The following is a 17987-nucleotide window of genomic DNA, read 5'->3' as shown; positions in this document are numbered from 1 at the left end:
ATCAAAGAGCTGCATATATATTGGATTTGGGAAAGGTATCCAGAAGGGCAACAGAAATGATTAGGGGTATGGAACAGCTTCCATATGAGGTGAGATTAAAGAGACAGACTTTTCAGCTTGGAAAATAAATGACTAAAGGTTGGAGGATATAACAGAGGTCTAGAAAATCATGGATGGTATGGAAAAATTGAATAAGGAAATGTTTTTTTTACTTCTTCATTAGCAATACACAAGATCACCCATTACATTTATAGGCAGCAGTTTTAAAACAAATGAAATTATATCTTCAGTCAGCCTGTGGAACTCGTTGCCAGCGGATGGTGGAAAGACCCTAATTATAACAGAGTTCCAATAAGAATGAAAAGAGGATAGGTACTAGGGATGTTAAATTTCAATGTATCAGCTAATTGAGTAGTCAATGCAATTTTCATTGACTACTCAATTATTTGATAAGGGGGGATCCTGCTGCACCTCTCCCTTTGAAATGTATAAGAGCCACCCACAGTCAGCTCTTATACATTTCAAAGGGAGAGGAACAGCAGTCAGGACCAGCATGAGCAGGGTTGTTTCAATCCCTGCTTGTGCCATTTTCCTACTGCCTTCTGCCTCCCCAGCTCCCCATGAAGGCGGTGCTGGGAGGAACCGTTTTTTTAGCCGGGTCTCCTCCCCTCCCCTGGTCCAATAGAGGCAGCAAGGTGTGTGTGGGGGGGGGGGGGGAGCAACTAGTCAAGTTTCTACTCAACTACCCAACAAGCATTTTTAATTAATTAATTAATTAATGGAGATTGCCTATGTCCTAGAACTGGAAGGGACCTTGAAAGGTCATCAAGTTCAGGCCCCTGCCTTCACAGCAGGACCAAGTACCATCCCTGACAAATTTTTGCCCCAAATTCTTAAATGGCCTCCGCAAGGACTGAACTCACAACCCTGGGTTTAGCAGGCCAATGCTCAAACCACTGAGTGATCCCTCCCTCCAGAAACCTAGCTTATCAGGTAGTCGACTAGTTGCTTCCATCTCTAGAAGGTGGCTACTGATGGTATCCCTGACTTCTCTTTGCAAGAAGCTAAGAATGGGCAATGAGGATGGATCATTTGATGAACACCTCTTCTGTTAATTACTTTTGAAACACCTGGCATTGGCTAGTGTTGGAAGACAAGATGCAGAGATAGGTGGATCATTAGTCTGTCCTAGAATGGCCATTCTGATGTTGTTATATACAGGTTGAACCTCTCTGGTCCAGCAATATTCATGGTCTGGCATGGATTTTAGCTAGTTGGTTGTCCGCTTATCATGGATATGGCCAAGTTTTCCATGGTCCTGTTAAGTTTCTTTCCAGTCACCAGTCCTGGCTCTTAGCGTTGTGTGTTATTTATCTCTAAATTACACCTACATGTCTTCTAAAAGACCAGCAAGCAGTGGAAGTGCTGGTAATGCTGCTAAGAGTAAGCATTTTTTTATGCTTTTATCTACTTATTTCCTTGTGCCAATACAGTAAAATTGTGTTACAACACTAACATTTTGTTATGAAGAGATCTGATAAGCTTTGGCTAGGCGTAGGCTTGTATAGGGTGTATCAGTACAGTCATACATTATTAAGCAGCATTGCAAACACTTCCATTTATCTGCCTCGGTGAAATAAAAATAAAGAGACCATCTCACTACAACACTGACCTCCCGTGGTTCAGCAAATTCTCTGGTCAGGTCTAGAGAGGTTCAACCAGTAGAACCCAGATGTTTCTGCCCCCTGCTGTAACTCACTAGACCCCACTCTCCTCCCATAGCTGTGATAGTGCCTCTCACTCTCTCTTCCCACAGTAATAAAGTAAGAAATATATATTAGAATTTTAAGCCTAACCAGTGTCCCTTAAGTGACTGGCCCAGGATGCCAGAATATGTTAGTGTTAGAGCCAAGTAGGTCTAATATTTATTTTTCTTTCTTGTACATAGGAATTAGATACAGTGCTCCAATCAGCTAATTGCTGTTATCTGACAAAAAACTAGAATTTTCAAGTGCCTTAGTAGCTCTTGGAAACAGATTGCCGGGGGGGGGGGGGGGGGAGGAGAGGGTGGATGGGATTGATCCCACTTCCTCCAATTTGCTGCTTGGCTTATACAGAGCATGCTCAATAACATTGCTTTCATCGGCCTGCCCCATCAATTCTCTCTCTCTGCCCCATCACAGCATGCATGGGTTTGCCCCCCGCAAAATCTGAAACGACATCCCTGACTGGGAGATGAAAATGCTCAGGTTCCAGGAGGAAGATCTTCAGTAACAACAAAGAAGATACTGTAGAGGTACTGCGGGAAATGGCCCAGAGGTAAGTGTCACACAGCTGGTTCAGGAGACACTGCAGACAGCTATCATCTATACAGCTGGAACCCGGAGTAGAGGGTGGGCATGGGTGCTTCCCATACCTGAACTCCCTATTTGCCACAAGAGAGTTGATCCAGACAACAAGACAGACAGGAAAGATTACTTTGGGAAAGGAGTTTGGGGATTGTTCTCTTCCCTTTCCTCCATGCCGGTCAATGATAAGAATGGCTCAATAAAAAGACAAGCTTGTGCCCCAGGGAAAGCATCTAAACTGTACACTGCTGTGAACCTCTGAGGCAAGCTCTGTGTCCTAATATGTGGGACCCAGCAAAGCACAGAAGGAGCTTTGTCATAGCCTGCAAGAGAGACAGAGAAGAAAGCATATGGGGGAATTGTCTTTCTGGATCAGACATGATCCACATAGTCCAGGATCTTGTTTTTTAAAATGGCCAACAACAGATACTGCACAGAAGTTGGAAGAAACCTCACACTAAACGAAGTCAAGACAATGAGCCCACATATAGATCTTGGACTTTTCCCTTACAGAGATCGGTGCATACACCTGGAAAACTGGTGTTTTGTCTCCCTTTTAATACAGTTACCAGTCACTATTATAACTGTGAATAATCTTGGTTAGCCACATAAACCCTACTCCCACTTTGAATCTTGCTCAATCATTGTCACAGGATGTTGCTGTATGCAGTTCAGCAGTCTAATCACAGATGTGGAAAAAGTATTATCTTTTTTACCGGTTTGAGTTTGCCACTTCAGTTTAATTGAAAGGCCTTTTGTTTTTATGTTATGGGGAAAAAAATCTACCTCACCTAAGGCCTTAGGGATCAACTCATGGAGGACACCCTATGAATACAGGGCAACAGAGAGGAAGTCATATTAGCATAGGAATCTGATGCATGGATCACAGCACTAAAAGACCAAATCCTGTTCAGGAATCATTCACACTGCTTAAGCCAAGGCCCCTTTTGCAACCAAAAAGCATTTGAAATATTTTCATAAGGAGAACCTTTTAGAAAATACTGCAAAATCTGCTGCAAGACCCTAGAAACCAAGCATCTAACAGATTCTACATGTCCCAAATTGGGACACTGAGGCCAAACACTCTTTTGGAGGTGTTTCACTTCTCTCCAAATCAGCTTGGTGTGACTCTAGGCCAGTGTTCCTCAACCTTTTTTTTTTTTTTTTTTTTTTTAATAAAGTACCCATTAAAAAAAAAAAGAGTAACCCCAGTACTTAAGTTTTCAGACACAATTTTTTGTCTACTATTGCAACACATTTGTTTAAACAACTTAATCGTAGCTGAGCGGGCAATGAAATTTAGGTGTAAAAAGAACAAAAATAATAAAGTGCTGTAAAACTTAAAACAAATTCAGTTTTCTCCAACTTTCAGTTGTGTTGACGTACCCCACCCCCGCCCTCCCAGACTTCTCTCAAGTACTCCTGCCTAAGGGTACTCCTGGTTGAGAAACACTGCTATAGACTACCAGTCTCTGCTTTTCCAACCCACACCTATCATCTTTTCCCCAAAAGCTTGGTTTAGTTTTACCCCATTAACCAACACTTTCCTCCATTAAATGCTCCACCATTTCATGTCTTTGTGTGTCTTCCCAATACACACATTCAAAAAGCCCCTTTAAATTTTTACTCTTCTCAATTTTACCATAATTGTATCTGTGTGAAACAGTACGCTGAGAATCATGCTATAATATTTACTTTGAGCTTTGCAAATAACCCTAATTTAAATGTTTCACAAAAAAGCATTAATCGGAGAGAGACTTGTTTAAAAATAGTCTTTTCCAGATCTATAACTAAGATAAACATACAATCAGCTTTTTGATAGTTTTCTGTGAAGTCTGCAGTCACAAATACATCACTGCTTACTAAAAACAAATGGAGAGGCAGATGTAAACCAAACGATCTTCTGTGAAACAAGGACACAGGAAACAATACAGGTCATACAAATTCACTGATGTTTTAAAATTTTAATGTTGGAAGATTTCCTAGGTTATTTAGTGTGACTTACATGCTTTAGTGGAAAACCCTAAAAAAGAACCACTTATTTAGCTTTTCTTGAATGCCTCTGGTTCCACAAAGATTGAACAAATAATCTGATGAGATCAAGACAATGAGTAATAGTTCTCTCAGCAGGCACATTGCTATTAAAATACCTGTGTCAACACTATATTGCATTTCCCTACCCTCTACCTGTTTTAATTAGGGATGTGAATAGTTAATCATTAACATCACCCTCACCAGGTGATGCTTACTGGTTACAGTTAACCCATTGGGGGAGAGTGCCCATGTGAGTGGTTAACTGGTGTCACAACATTTAACCAGTTAACTGATTAAACAGGATTTCACATCCCTAGTTTTGATGAAAAAAACTAATAATTCTTAAAACCTTCCACAATGGCGATATTGCTCCTTGGCAAATCTCTTGAAACTGTGAGATTGCTATTAAGCAGCACATTTCCCTAGCATTATTTTCTTCCTCCTGAAAATTACTATCTTTCAGTGTTACTGCCTACTGTGCCTGCAGAGGATGCAGAACATTTGGAATACAATCATAAATTAAAGTAATGTTACGTTGAACTTTCAGTGACTGCTATGATCCTATACTAAATAGAAAATCAGCAACAGCAAAGAATACTGTATAGCAGCAAGAAGTCTGAAAATGACCAACTCTGGAAGTGGGTTTTGCCTACGAAAGCTCATGATACTATTCATATAATTGTTTGTTAGTCTAAGGCAGTGGTCTCCAACCTTTTTACACCGAAGATCACTTTTTAAATGACAGACCAAGCCAAGATCTACAGCCCCACCCCTTCCTTGAAGCCCCGCCCTCTCTATTCTCCTCCTCTCCATCACTTGCTATCCCAATCCTTATACTGCTGCTAAAAAAAAAAAATAATTCTTCTGTAGGAAGAGGTTTTTCCAACATTTGGCCTGTCTAGACTAGACCAAATGTCGTAAAAAAACCCTTCTTTTGGAAGCCCCCTAATTCCTATGGAAAGAGCCTGCTTGCTCTTCCACTAAAAAAGCATAAGAACAAAAGCAACTCTGGATGCAGAAGAATTTTTCCGGGATATATCCAGAATCCTGAAAAACACTGGGGTGCATCTAGACTGGCAAGATTTTGCGCAAAAGCAATTGCTTTTGTGCAAAAACTTGCCAGCTGTCTACACTGGCCGCTTGAATTTGCGCAGGAGCATTGACGTTCTAATGTAAGAATTCAGTGCTTCTTGCACAAATACTTTGACGCTCCCGCTCCGGGATAAGCCCTCTTGCGCAAGAATACTTGCGCAAGAGGGCCAGTGTAGACAGGCACCTTAATTTATTGCGCAAGAAAGCCTGATGGCTAAAATAGCCATCGGAGCTTTCTTGCACAAAAGCACGTCTATACTGGGCATAGATGCTTTTGAGCAAAAGCATCCGTGCCAATCTAGACGCTCTTTTATGGAAATACTTTTAACAGAAAAACTTTTCAGTTAAAAGTATTTCCGCAAAATCATGCCAGTCTAGACGCAGCCCTGCAGTCTAGCCGGACCCTCGCTGGGTTGAGACAGATGTGTAGTCTCTGGGGTGGGAATGAAGGATTTGGGTGTGGGAAGGGGTGAACTGTGCAAGCTCTGGGAGGAAATCTGGATGCAGGAGAAGGTGGAGAAGGGGACACCGGCTCGGGGACGGGGCTCCAGGCCGGGCAGTGTTGGGATATTAAGCAAGCCACAGGCTTGTGGATGTGAAGGTACAGGAATTTGGGTTGGGGGATGTGAGGGGCTTGGGCAGGGGGTTCCAGTGTTTGATAGGCTCAGATGTAGGGTCTGGGGAAGGGGGAATGCAAAAGTGGTTGTGGCCAGATGGGGGCTTGGCCTCAATTGGGGGTTTGTTGGCCAGGCTTCATTTTTAAATAAAATACTATATTAAACACAAAAAGTTTCTGCATTGTCTTTATTTATGAGAATGGCAGGGAACCTGCCTTGAGTCAGGGGTCACTGACCCATAAAAAAGTCATTCAGGAGCAGCGGACACAGTACTGGGGAGGGGTGCTAGTGGGTTCTGGGGAACGGAACAACGTGCCAGTGGGGGCAGGGGAGAGGGGGCAGAGTGCTGGGGGGGTGGGGGGGAAACAGGTTTCTGCAGTAGGGGACAGAGTGCCAGAGGGAACTGGTTTCTGCAGGGGGGGAGCAGGTTACTGCAGCGGGGGTGGGGGACAAGGGAGAGGAAACAGGAGGGTGGGGGACAGGTTTGGGGCAGGGGAGAGGGAACAAGGTTGGGGGCAGGGAGTTCCCTACACCAGCCACGGAGGGAAGCCTCCGACCCACGCTCCCTCCTGGCTGAGCGCAGGGCAGCCGGGCTAGAGTGAAGAGAAGCCGCTTCTCTTCGCTCCAATCCGGCTGCCCTGCTCTCTGCCCGGGAAACTTGCTCCAGCACAGCTGCAGCTAGGCGCAGCCTCCCTGGGCTGAGCGCAGGGCAGCTGGGCTCGAGCGAAGAGAAGTGGCTACCTGGCCAGATGGCCATGGCGCTCAGCCAAGGTGCACCATACTCCACGTGGGCTGGTGCAGAGGGGAAGCTGCCTGGCCAGCTGGCTGTGGCATTGAGCCCGGAGGAGGCTGAACCACGCTCCAGCTGATTGGGCAACTTCTCCTCTGCGCCTGCCCATGGAGCGTGGTATACCCTAGCTGAGCACCATGGCGCCCCACACTCCACGTAGGCAGGTGCAGAGGAAAAGCTGCCCAATCAGCAGGAGCGCGGGGCAGCCTCTTTCAGCTGAAAGCCACAGCCAGCTGGCCAGGGTGTTTCAGCCCTCCTGACCTCCCAGCTCCCACCATTCCGCACAGCTACTCACCTGTGTTGTTGCTCGGTGAGTAGCTGCACTTCAAATGAGGAAATCAAATTTAAATGTACTACGCAGGCATGCAGTTCAGAGAACTATTCATTTTCCCCTCCTTTCTTAATGTATTTCATTAAAATCATTATATTTTGAAATAAGCACCATCAAAAAATCTTTCACAATCCTCCCATTGCGATGAAACTTCCCTGTGACTTTTTGAACAAAATGAACAGCTATCAGCTCCATAAAAATCAAGGCACTATATCTTGAGGAGCCAAACACCACCTCTTTTCTTCTACAGTTTCAGTCATTGTTACTCACAGAAATACTAACCGGGACACATCCTGTGCTTTGGACCCATATTATTCCCGACTGGAGAAGGACAGTGTTTAAGAACTGGTTCAATGGCTGACAGAAATTGACAGCACCTTAAGGCGGGCAGGTTGCCAGCTTTTGTTCATCTAAGTACTTAAAGAGGGACCAATGCTGACAATGATCCTTAGTCATTCTATTCAGAAAAGAATCCATACCTCACAGAAACTATTAAGCAAACTATAGTATAACCACCACTCAAAAACCATTATTTGCTATTGATACTCTGGCCAGTTATCTATCATTAATCAAATGGAAGATTAGATATTATTCAGGTGATGGCTATGGCAAGAGAACTGCCCCAGTGTCTGAATGCCTCCTATCTCCTTGTCAGTCCAGGTACAGAACAGTGTTCCCTTTAAGCTGTTTACTTGGGCGGTGACCCAGGAGATATTCATATGCCACCCAGATGATTACTAGAGCGCCCACACCCAGAAACATGTGTTTCTATTGGTGGTGCACATCTATACATGCCTTGGTGCACATTATATTTATTCTACACATGAATGAAAAAAATTAGAGGGAACTTTGGTACAGAACCATTTATGTTACTGGGGCTACACTAGGGATGTGAAAAGTTAACCGGTTAGCATCACCTTAAATAGGTGATGCTTACAAATTCACTGGTAACCAGTGGGGGATGGAGCAGGGCTGCTCCAGCCCCGCTGCACACAGGAGCGACTGGAGTTTGGAGTAGCCTCTATCCACGGGGAGGCCCAAGCCTGCCATGGACAGGGGCTGGGAGCCAGCAGCAGCAGAGGACTAGAGGGGGAAGCCCCATGAGCTAGGGGCTGCTCCAACCAAGCTACAGCAGTCCCCAGCCTAGATCTCACTTATTTGATTAATTGGTTAAACATTAGGTCAACCTAATGTTTAATCGGTCAACTCATTAACTGGATTTTCCAGCTGCACCAGACAGAATTGGCAGATCACCTGGTGAGAGATTAAGAACAATCACATAGAATCAGCTGCCTTCAATACCATTGACTATTGGCTGTTGCTGGCTTGTCTGTAAACTCCCAGAAAAGACAGATGGGGCTGCAATTTGGCAATTTCATTACTAACAGGGAAATGTCAGAGGGGGCAGAAAAGCAGTAACTTAGAGCTACCAGTTGCTCTCCCCTGTAGATTTCTGTATGTTCCATCTTGCCTCCACCTCTTGTTCAAGTGGCACAGAGCCAATAATATTTTCAGCATGCTGGATGCCCTCCAGCTCTATTCCTCTTTCTTATCCAATCTAGTCAGGGCTACTAAATGGGTTGCTCAGGATATGGTGAGACTGGGAAATGAAAAAGGAGTAGAAGCTAAATCCAAGAGAAAACAAATAATGGTGGAAGGTTGGGGAAAGTAGCCAGGAGATAAGGTGACAATTTCACCTGTGTACATATACAATCTGTTACAAGAATTCAGTCTGGAAGTACAATTGCATCCACAGAATCACACATCCATGCTTGGGCCAACTAAATGGGCTGCTCAGGATATGCTGCCTCCTCCCACCACAGCCTAACCTGCTGAAGAAAAGAGGGAGGGCTCTCTAGCAGTTGCATGAGGGAGGAAGGGTGGTGCTGAGCTCCCTCCCCATGTGCTGCTAAAAATTGGCTCATGTGCCATAAGTGGCACTGGTGCCATAGGTTGCGGACCCCTGGCATAGACCAATTCTCTCCTCTTGACACTATTCTAATTGCAGTTGGAGGCAGTACTCAAACATATCACCAAAAGAAAAGAAATTATTGGCTGGGTATGTATTCTCCATTAACAGCCCTCTGCTTTTAAACAGACTCTTCTTTCCTCCAAAGAAACCTTAAAGCAACCTTTCAGTGCATGCAAAGTCTGTCTTTATACACAAACTTTTCTGTGATGCAACAAAGACCATTTTTAACTGAAGGGAGGCAAGGGAATACTGCTGTCTGCATCTCTTACAGGTCATTTTCTAGTTATTGTGTAGCTACTCTTATCATAGGTGACTACAGCCCCTTCATTATACATCTATCAAACACCTTTAAAACATTACATTTTAAATTAGGCTTCCTGTTAATTTTTTCCTTCGCTGTGATTGAACATTTGTTTACCATAAGACTGTTCATGAACACTGGGATGGAAAAAAATGTTCTTGTAAAAAGTAAGTATCAATATCTTGGAGATTAAGAAAAACATTTCAAGAAACACTAAAGCATCCAATGAAAACAGTTTTTAAATACATCAATATTCCCCTAACATGCTTGAAACACAGAGTATTAAAAACCTAAAAATAAAACTGACTTGACTTTCAATGTCCATGTAATAGAAGCGTAAAAAAAGTAAACAAAAACATAAATGAGGACAATGAACATCAGGTGCATAGGTACAACAACAATGCTTACAAAAGGAAGTTACTCACCTCGGCAGAGTAATGACAGTTCTTTGAGATGTATGTCCCCGTGGGTGCTCCACTGTTGGTGTCAGGTCATCCCAGCACTGCAGATCAGAGTTTTCCATTAGCAGTGGTTGGCTGGACTACGCATGTGAGGCACTCTTTTCAGGTCTCACGTGGTCCAACTCCTGCCAGTTCCTCGAGTTTGCCCCAGTATCTGAAAGTCATAATAAGCAGGTCTCACCGAGCCGCAGTGAGCCCTGCTCGCCAGCCGCACTCTCCGGCGTTCTGCGCATGCGCAGATCGCCGGAACCCGGCTCTTCTGGGTTGTAATCTACTCGCCACAGGCGAGTAGATTACAAAGATTGTCGAGCCCTGATAATAAGAGACTCCGAAACAGGGAGCAGGGGTGGGTAGTGGAGCACCCATGAAGACACACATCCTCGAAGAACTGGAGTTACTGCACCGAGGTAACTTCCTCCCCTTGTTTGAGTAGTGTCCCCGTGGGTGCTCCACTGTTGATGACTGTGTAGCAGTACCCAAATATATGGAAGGTGGGTAACAGAGTCACAGTTTATTCACAGTCGAAAGAACGGCAGATGCTTCTGCAGTATCAGTAGATAAGGTATGAGAAATTGCATAAGGTTTCATGAAGGTATCGTTAGTGGACCATGTGGCTGCTTGACAAATATCTTTAAGAGGGACTCCATGCAGGAAGGCTGTATAGGTTGCTACAGCTCTTGTAGAATGAGCTCTAAGTGTCTCTGGTGGTAGCTTATTTTGTATAGCGTAGCATTTTCTAATGCAAGTCACAATAAGCTTTGAGATCGTTGAGATGAGAAGGGTTGGCCCCTGCAGAGTTCCACTACTGAAATTAATAGTCTGATTTACGAAAAACTTGAGTTCTGTCTATGTAGAAGGGAAGTGATCTACACATGTCTAGTGAATGAAGCATAGTGTCATAACTATTCCCGTGTGGCTTTGGATAGAAAGATGCGAGCACGATTGGCTCACATCCATTATGTGGAAATCTGAACAAGCCTTAGGAATGAATGATGGATATGGACGTAATATATCACTTTGTCCTTACTGAAGATGATAAATGGTGGTACTGCCATTAGGGCTGCTGTTTCTCCAACTGTGCGAGCGGAGGTAATAGCCAGCAGAAACGTAACTTTGAGAGCCACAACAGAAAGTGGAACGGTTACTATTGGTTCGAAGGTAGCACGGATAAGAGTATTGAGAACCAGCTCCAGTTCCATGCTGGTGGTGGTAGCCTCCATGGAGGATACAAGTTGGATAGGCCTTTGAGGAACCTCCTGGTGATAGGGTGTGCAAATATGGAAAAGCTGTTGAACACAGTAATAGCTGAATGATCTGTTGAACACAGTACTAGCTGCCAGGTGTACTTTCAAAGATACCAGGACTAAACCTTTTTCTTTCAGTTGCAGGATACAATCCAAAATGACATGTAAAGGTGCTGTGTGCATGGATCTATTCACTTCTCAATGGACCAGTAAAAGAAATGCGCCACTTTTGAAGGTAAGTGGATCTAGTGGATTGTTTTCTGCTATGCAGTAGCACATCTCTTGCTCTGTCCAAGAACTGGAGTTCACCTTCCTGGAACCAACATTGAGCCATGCTGTCAACCATAGTTTATGGGGTTGAGGGTGGGTTAGAGTCCCGTTGTTCTGGGTTAGGAGATCGGGATGCATAGGCAGGTGATAGGATGGTTGAGGAGACATCTGATATACAAAGGGAAACCACGTTTGTCGTGCCCAAAATGGGGCTACGAGAATGACTGTTGCTCCATCTCTGTTGATTTTCTCGAGAACTCTGTGAATGAATGGTATGGGAGGAAAGGTGTATAAGAGGGTGCCTCTCCAGGAGGAGGAGAAAAGCATCCCCTAGCAATCCCAGACCTATACCAGCCCTGGAACAATACTGTTGGCATTTTGTGTTCTTGGAGGAGGCGAAGAGGTCTATCTGTGGTTGACCCCAGCGGTTGAAAACAGGCTGAAGAACGTGTGGATGAAGTTTCCACTCGTGGTCTGGAGCAAAATGTCTGCTGAGGGAATCCGTGAGTACATTGCTGGAACCAGGTAGGTAGGAAGCTGATATGGTAACCGCATTGAGTACGTACCGATTCCATAATCAAATTGCCTCGGTGCACAGGGAACGGGATTGTGTGCTTCTCCTCCCCCCAGCCAATTTATATAGTACATTGTGGATACGTTGCCCTTAAGTACCCTCACTGCGGTTCCTCGAATATGCGGTAGAAAATGTCTGCATGCATTTGCAACCGCCCTGAGTTCCAGTATGCTGGTGTGTGGGATAGACTCTCTTGTCGTCCATAAACCTTGGACGGACAGGTCTCCCGTATGAGCTCCTCACCCTTTGAGAGAACCGTCGGCGGTGATCAGTGTGGTAGGTTGTTCGCGATGGAATGGAACTCCTACAAGTAAGTTGTTTGGGTCGATCCACCGCTTCAGAAATGTTGGGACATTGGTAGGTATCGACATTTGTCTGTGTACATTGTGCTTGTGATAACTGTAAATGGAATCAAGCCAGTGTTGAAGGGAGCGAAAGTGGTGCTTCGCATCAGGAAATACGTAAGTTGTAGCTGCCATGTGGCCCATGAGTTGTAGGCAGGTAAGTATCGAAGCTCTAGGACTGTTCAGAAGCATAAAGACCAGGTCTTGCATTGCTTGGAATCGCTGGCACAGTAGATATGCATTCGCCGTGGTGGAGTCTAACTGGACTCCAACAAATTCTAGAGTTTGCATAGGAACTAGTGTTGATTTATGCTCGTTTAGAATGAGACATAGCAGGTTGAAAGGCTGTCTGGCTATGGATATCATATAGAGGGTATTTATAGCAGTTGGTTCTTTTATTAGACAGTCATCTAAATACGGAAAAATCATGTTGTTGACGGAGGTATGCCGCAACAACAGCGAGTGTCTTTGAGAATACTCTGGGTGCCAATGACAGGCCGAAGGGCAAAACTTGGTACTGATAGTGATCTGATCCAACCACAAAACACAGAAACCATCTGCGCGCATGGTATATGGTAATACGAAAATAAGCAAGTCTTGCAGGTCAAGGGCTGCAAACCAGTCCTCCTGTTCTAATGCTAGGATAATAGATGCTAAGGTCACCATCTTGAATCGTTGTTTCTGAAGGTATCGGTTCAATCTGCCAAGGTCCAAAATAGGTCTCCAGCCACCAGTCTTTTTTGTTAAGAAAAATAATGGGAATAGAAGACTCTGTTCCTGATCTCCTCTGGTAGTGTCTCAACCGCACATTTGTCTAAAAGACCATGTACCTCCTTTTGTAAGAGGTCCTCGTGAGAAGGGTCTCTGAAGAGGAACAGGGCTGGTGGGGAGGTGGGAGGTAAAGCTACAAACGGAATGGTGTAACCTGATGATACGATCTCTAGGACCCAACAATCTGACATGATAGCAGCCCAATGGTGGTAAAATGGTCTTAGACGATGGTGAAAGGTTGCGGTAGAATGATCTTGGTGACCTAGCAGGGGGGAGGTTCTGCAAGACCTCGACCTGGGAGTCAAAGCCGCTGTTTGTTAGATTGCTGGTTTGGGTTACAGCTGTTCTGAGGCCATCTCTTTTGTGGACGTTGTTGTGGTCTAGACAGGTCAAATCCTCTATGTTGATATCTCTGGTATGAGAACTCTCTGTGTCTTTGGTACGGCACATATTGTCTACATTGGTATGGTGGAGTGTACATACCTAAAGTCCAAAAGGTAGTTCTTGAATGTTTACTGGAGTGTAATACTTCATCCGTCTTTCTGGAGAATAGCTTTTCTTTATCAAATGGAAGATCTTCCACTTCTGTCTGCAGTTCATGAGGAACTGAGGCTGCCTGAAGCCATGAGGCCCTGCTCATTACCTGTTGCAGTAGCTTGGGTTGCTGTATCAGCTGTTTAAGGCTATCTGCAGAGAAGTTCGTGATGAGGCATATCCCTCTTGCACAATGGATTTCAGGATCGGCCTTTTTGAGTCTGGTAAATGCTCAACCAAAGTAGTAAGTCTAGTGTAACTGTCAAAATTATGATTAGAAAGTAATGCTGCATAGTTTGCTATTTGAAGGAGTAAGGTTGACGATGAGTACATCTTACACCCAAAGATGTCCAGGCGCTTACTCGCTTTATCCACAAGATTATTTTTATATTATAAAAGTTTTGCCCTTTGCTGAGCTGCATCCACAACTAGGGAATTAGGTTGTGGGTGAGAAAATAAAAATTCAGCGCCTTTTAGGCGGGACAAAATACTTTGTCTGCTCATTTATTTGATGGAGGTATTGATGGAGTCTGCCGTATCTCATCAGCGGCCTCCGTAACACCTTTGTCTATAGGAATGGAAGTTTTTTAGTGTTGCGAGGGCTGTAGATTTTTGAGGCGGTGATGTTGTTTTTCTTGGACCTCAGAAAGTTGGATCACTTGACTGGCAGCCACTCTCTTTAAAAATTCCTGAAACTGTTTCAGGTCATCAGGGGGTGATTGATCGCTAGGAATAACTGCTTCTTCAGGTGATGATGGTGACTGGATGGTCAGCAAGGTGTCTGGCTGCTGTTCTTCTGTGTCTGATTTTTGTCCCTCCTCGGGTTTGGATTGATGGTGTGTTCTGGAGGGGGAAATTGTAGGTTCTAGTCCGTAGCTAGAAGGAGAATATTTACATGTAGGTGGATATTCGCGTGTAGGTGGGTATTCCCTACAGCATGGAGGCTGACATTTGTTTTTGGTGATGACAGCGAGTTGAACATCGATTGGAATATTCATAGGGGTGACTTCGGGAGAGTGATATTGTGATGAAGATTGGGGTATACGTTGTTCATGTTGGTATGTATGAGGAGAGAGCACAGGCGAGTGTAATGATCTGAAACATCCCCTTGGTGATGGAGGAGGTGACAAAAGTGTGCCTCATCTCAGGCTGTTGTGGCAAGTGCGAACGCTTGGATACCCATCTGTAGTGTCTGTCCTGGCTGAGCGTGCTGGTTTGCATCCCAGGAGAGTGTACTGAAGGGAAGCGTGATGATGGTGTTAGTGAAAAATGAAGTGGTTCTGGGCTAATTTTGTGTATTCTATTTGATTTTTTAGATGCTTTCTTCAGTGCCGGGAAAGTATTCATTCTCTCCGGTGTCAGCTGTTCTATACCACCTTCCGGTGCCGGTGTCAAGTACGTCTGTGCCAATCTCTGTGTTGGTTGTGTCGGTGCCAATGTCTGCACCAATTGTCTTGACGCCGATGTCGGCGGCAACTCCATCAGTTCCGGTGGAGTCATTTCGTGCAGCACCGTTGGCATAAGTGCCGTGGACGACATGGCTGGCGGTGCCAAGTGTTGGGTCGGTGCCAGTACCGCAGATGGTCTGTGCTTTGATTTTTGGTCTGAGGCCATTTTAAGTCACAGTTTTGCAATGCTTGATGTTCCCAGTTTCTCCCCAACACTTACCCTGCTTGTTGGGGCTGGCGGTAGGGTACTGGCTGGCAAAGCTCTTTGGGCAGGAGCCATAGTAGGAGAGAAAGCTCTCCGTTTTTCTTTGCTCAGTCCATGAGAGCCTGGCTCTGTAGGCTGCAGGGCTTTGTCATATAAAAACATTCTGAGCCTCATCTCCCTATCACGCCATGCCTGTGTAACTGCACTTACGCTATGGCTTTTGCCAGCGTAAAAAGGTTGCAAATAAAACAAAAAACCTGAATCATGCACCCGATATTACTATCTCAACATCGTGTTTAATAATAAGGTGATGCTTTCTCAGAGCAACCAGGACAGAGTCACCTTGTTATCTCTCGCTCATTAAGGAACCTTTCTGGTGGTAGCTGATTGTCAGCCCTTATGCTCCGACTGCCTTTCAACCACTAAGAGAAGGTGAGTGAGAAAATATCTTATTGGACCAGCAATAAAAAGTAGTGAAAGATATTACCTCATCCTTCTTGTCTAAAATCCTGAGACTGAGTTGGCAACAACTAAGCTGCTTTCATGCAACCAGTCGCCTCAGGACTCTGCAATTTCTCCCTGAATTTTCAAAAAGTCTCAGAGGGATAGTCATGTTAGTTTGTAACTTTAAAAATGAGCAATCCTGTGGCATCTTAGAGACCAACAAATATATTATATCATGAGCTTTTGTGGGTAAAACCCCAACCAATGAAGTGAGTTTTACCCACAAAAGCTCATGATCTATATTTGTTAGTCTCTAAGATGCCACACAGGACTGCTCACTGTTTTTAATTTGCAAGTTAATAGGTGCATCCAAGCCCTGAATACCCTTGAAGAGCATTCCCCGTAGTGCCTACTCCTCTCACTAGAACTCACAGTAATTACCAGGTTCACTATTCCCAAGGAAAGAGCATACACATAACAGCTTGTTTGATTCAACTGGGTATCCAGTGTAACACAGAACCTGAATCAATGTATAGTGAAAAACAAGTTTAATAAGAACAGCAGGTTACAAATAAAACAGAAGTAGAATATGCTTTTAGAGATTAAAACTTAGGCTGCAATCCTTGTCTGAAACAGTCTTATCTCACTTAAGCCTTTAGTTTAGCCAAGGTTGCTTAAGATCCTGTTTTCCTAGATGTAACTGCACTGCCCAGTTCCACTCAATTGTAGGATAAAAGAAGAATCCTGATTCATTCCTCTTATAACCCCAAAGTCCATTGTTTTCTCTCCTCAGAGTCAGGATGACTCCTTGGGGTTTCCTTCATGGTGTGCTGGAAGCAACATGTCTCCCATACTTTGATTTGTTTAACATTCCCCACTGATTTGTTTTTCCTGTTGACTTTCACATATAAATAGGGCTATCTGTGTTGACTTTACAAGGTTTAATTTACACTGGAGACAGAGATAGTCAGAGTAGACATGCTTTGATCTGGCAGAAGACCTGTTGGTCAACTCTGCCTTATTACAGACTTTTAAAACCTTATCTCAGTATACACACAACTACTTATATACTGTCCATATATACATTTCACTATATTAATGATCAGCACATCCTCACCTTTCATTTGCTGCCTCACATGATATTCTTTAAAGATAAATACTATGAAAGCAGACTGTTGGTTTAGTAAGCTTGTCATGCCTGATTGGTCTGTAACAGCAACTTCTCTGAACCCTTTGCCAGGTGGCACTGAGGAATTCTTGGGGATATATGCAGACATGACCTTAAAACTGGGCACAAGAGACCAATGATCCTGAAAGGAGCCTCAAAGCACTATCATATCTATAGCCTTGGAGCTAAACTTTTGCCTAAACACTGTAGTTCAAGGTGTATTTTAGGGATGTAAGCGACTAGTTGACAATGCGATAAGCATAGGCTTATCAGGTAGTGGAACCACTACTGTATCAGAGGCAGCAAGGAAGGGAAGCAGAAGCTGATGCTGGGGGAGGAACCAGCTTAAAAACCAGTTTCCCCCAGCACTGTCTCCACATGGGGGCAGGGAAGGCAGAGGCACAGTGGAGGAAACGACGAGCGGGAACTCACGCAGTCCCTGCTCACACCGTGGTCCCAACTAGGACGCCTCTGCCTTTTAAATATAGTAAGAGCCCCGCGCAAATACACTAGGGATATTAAATTTCAATTAATCAGCTAATTGAGTAGTTAATGGAATTTCCATAGACTACTCGATTAGTTAATAGGGGGTGGGGTTGGGTGCTTGCTATTCTGCGCCTCTGCTTTCAAATGTAGTAAGAACCACCCACGCAGCAGTCGGACCCAGCGTGAGTGGGGACTACTTAAGTCCCTGCTCGCCCCAGGTTTCCCACTTTGCCTCTGCCTTTCGGAATAGGCGTTATTCTTCATAGCATGACGTTTACAAAAGTCGGAATAAGCCATATGTTATTTCAAAGTAATGGAATTGCTGTGTAGATGCTCACATAGTTATTTCAGAATAAAAGCCGTTATTCAAAAATAACTTTGCTGTGTAGACACACCCTAACGGTACATCTATACAGCAGCGTTATTTCAGAATAGCAGACGTTATTCTGAAATAACACAGTGTGTTTCTACACTACAAGCCTTTATTTCAAAATAATGTGAGCTGGAGGATTTCTTACTCCAACTCACGGAAACCCTCATTTCATGAGGAGTA

General features: G+C 44.3%; 1 protein-coding gene across 8 annotated transcripts in view; it reads right to left on the bottom strand.

The window, feature by feature from the left end:
* Nucleotides 1–17987, bottom strand: part of ARL13B (ARF like GTPase 13B) — a 101936-nt gene that overhangs the window by 31410 nt on the left and 52539 nt on the right. The gene's annotated exons all lie outside the window — the stretch shown is intronic.

The sequence above is a fragment of the Pelodiscus sinensis genome, chromosome 1 (assembly GCF_049634645.1).
Source record: "Pelodiscus sinensis isolate JC-2024 chromosome 1, ASM4963464v1, whole genome shotgun sequence".
Lineage (NCBI taxonomy): Eukaryota > Metazoa > Chordata > Testudines > Trionychidae > Pelodiscus > Pelodiscus sinensis.
Note: the sequence above shows the minus strand (reverse complement) of the source record. Positions and strands in the feature narration are given on the sequence as shown.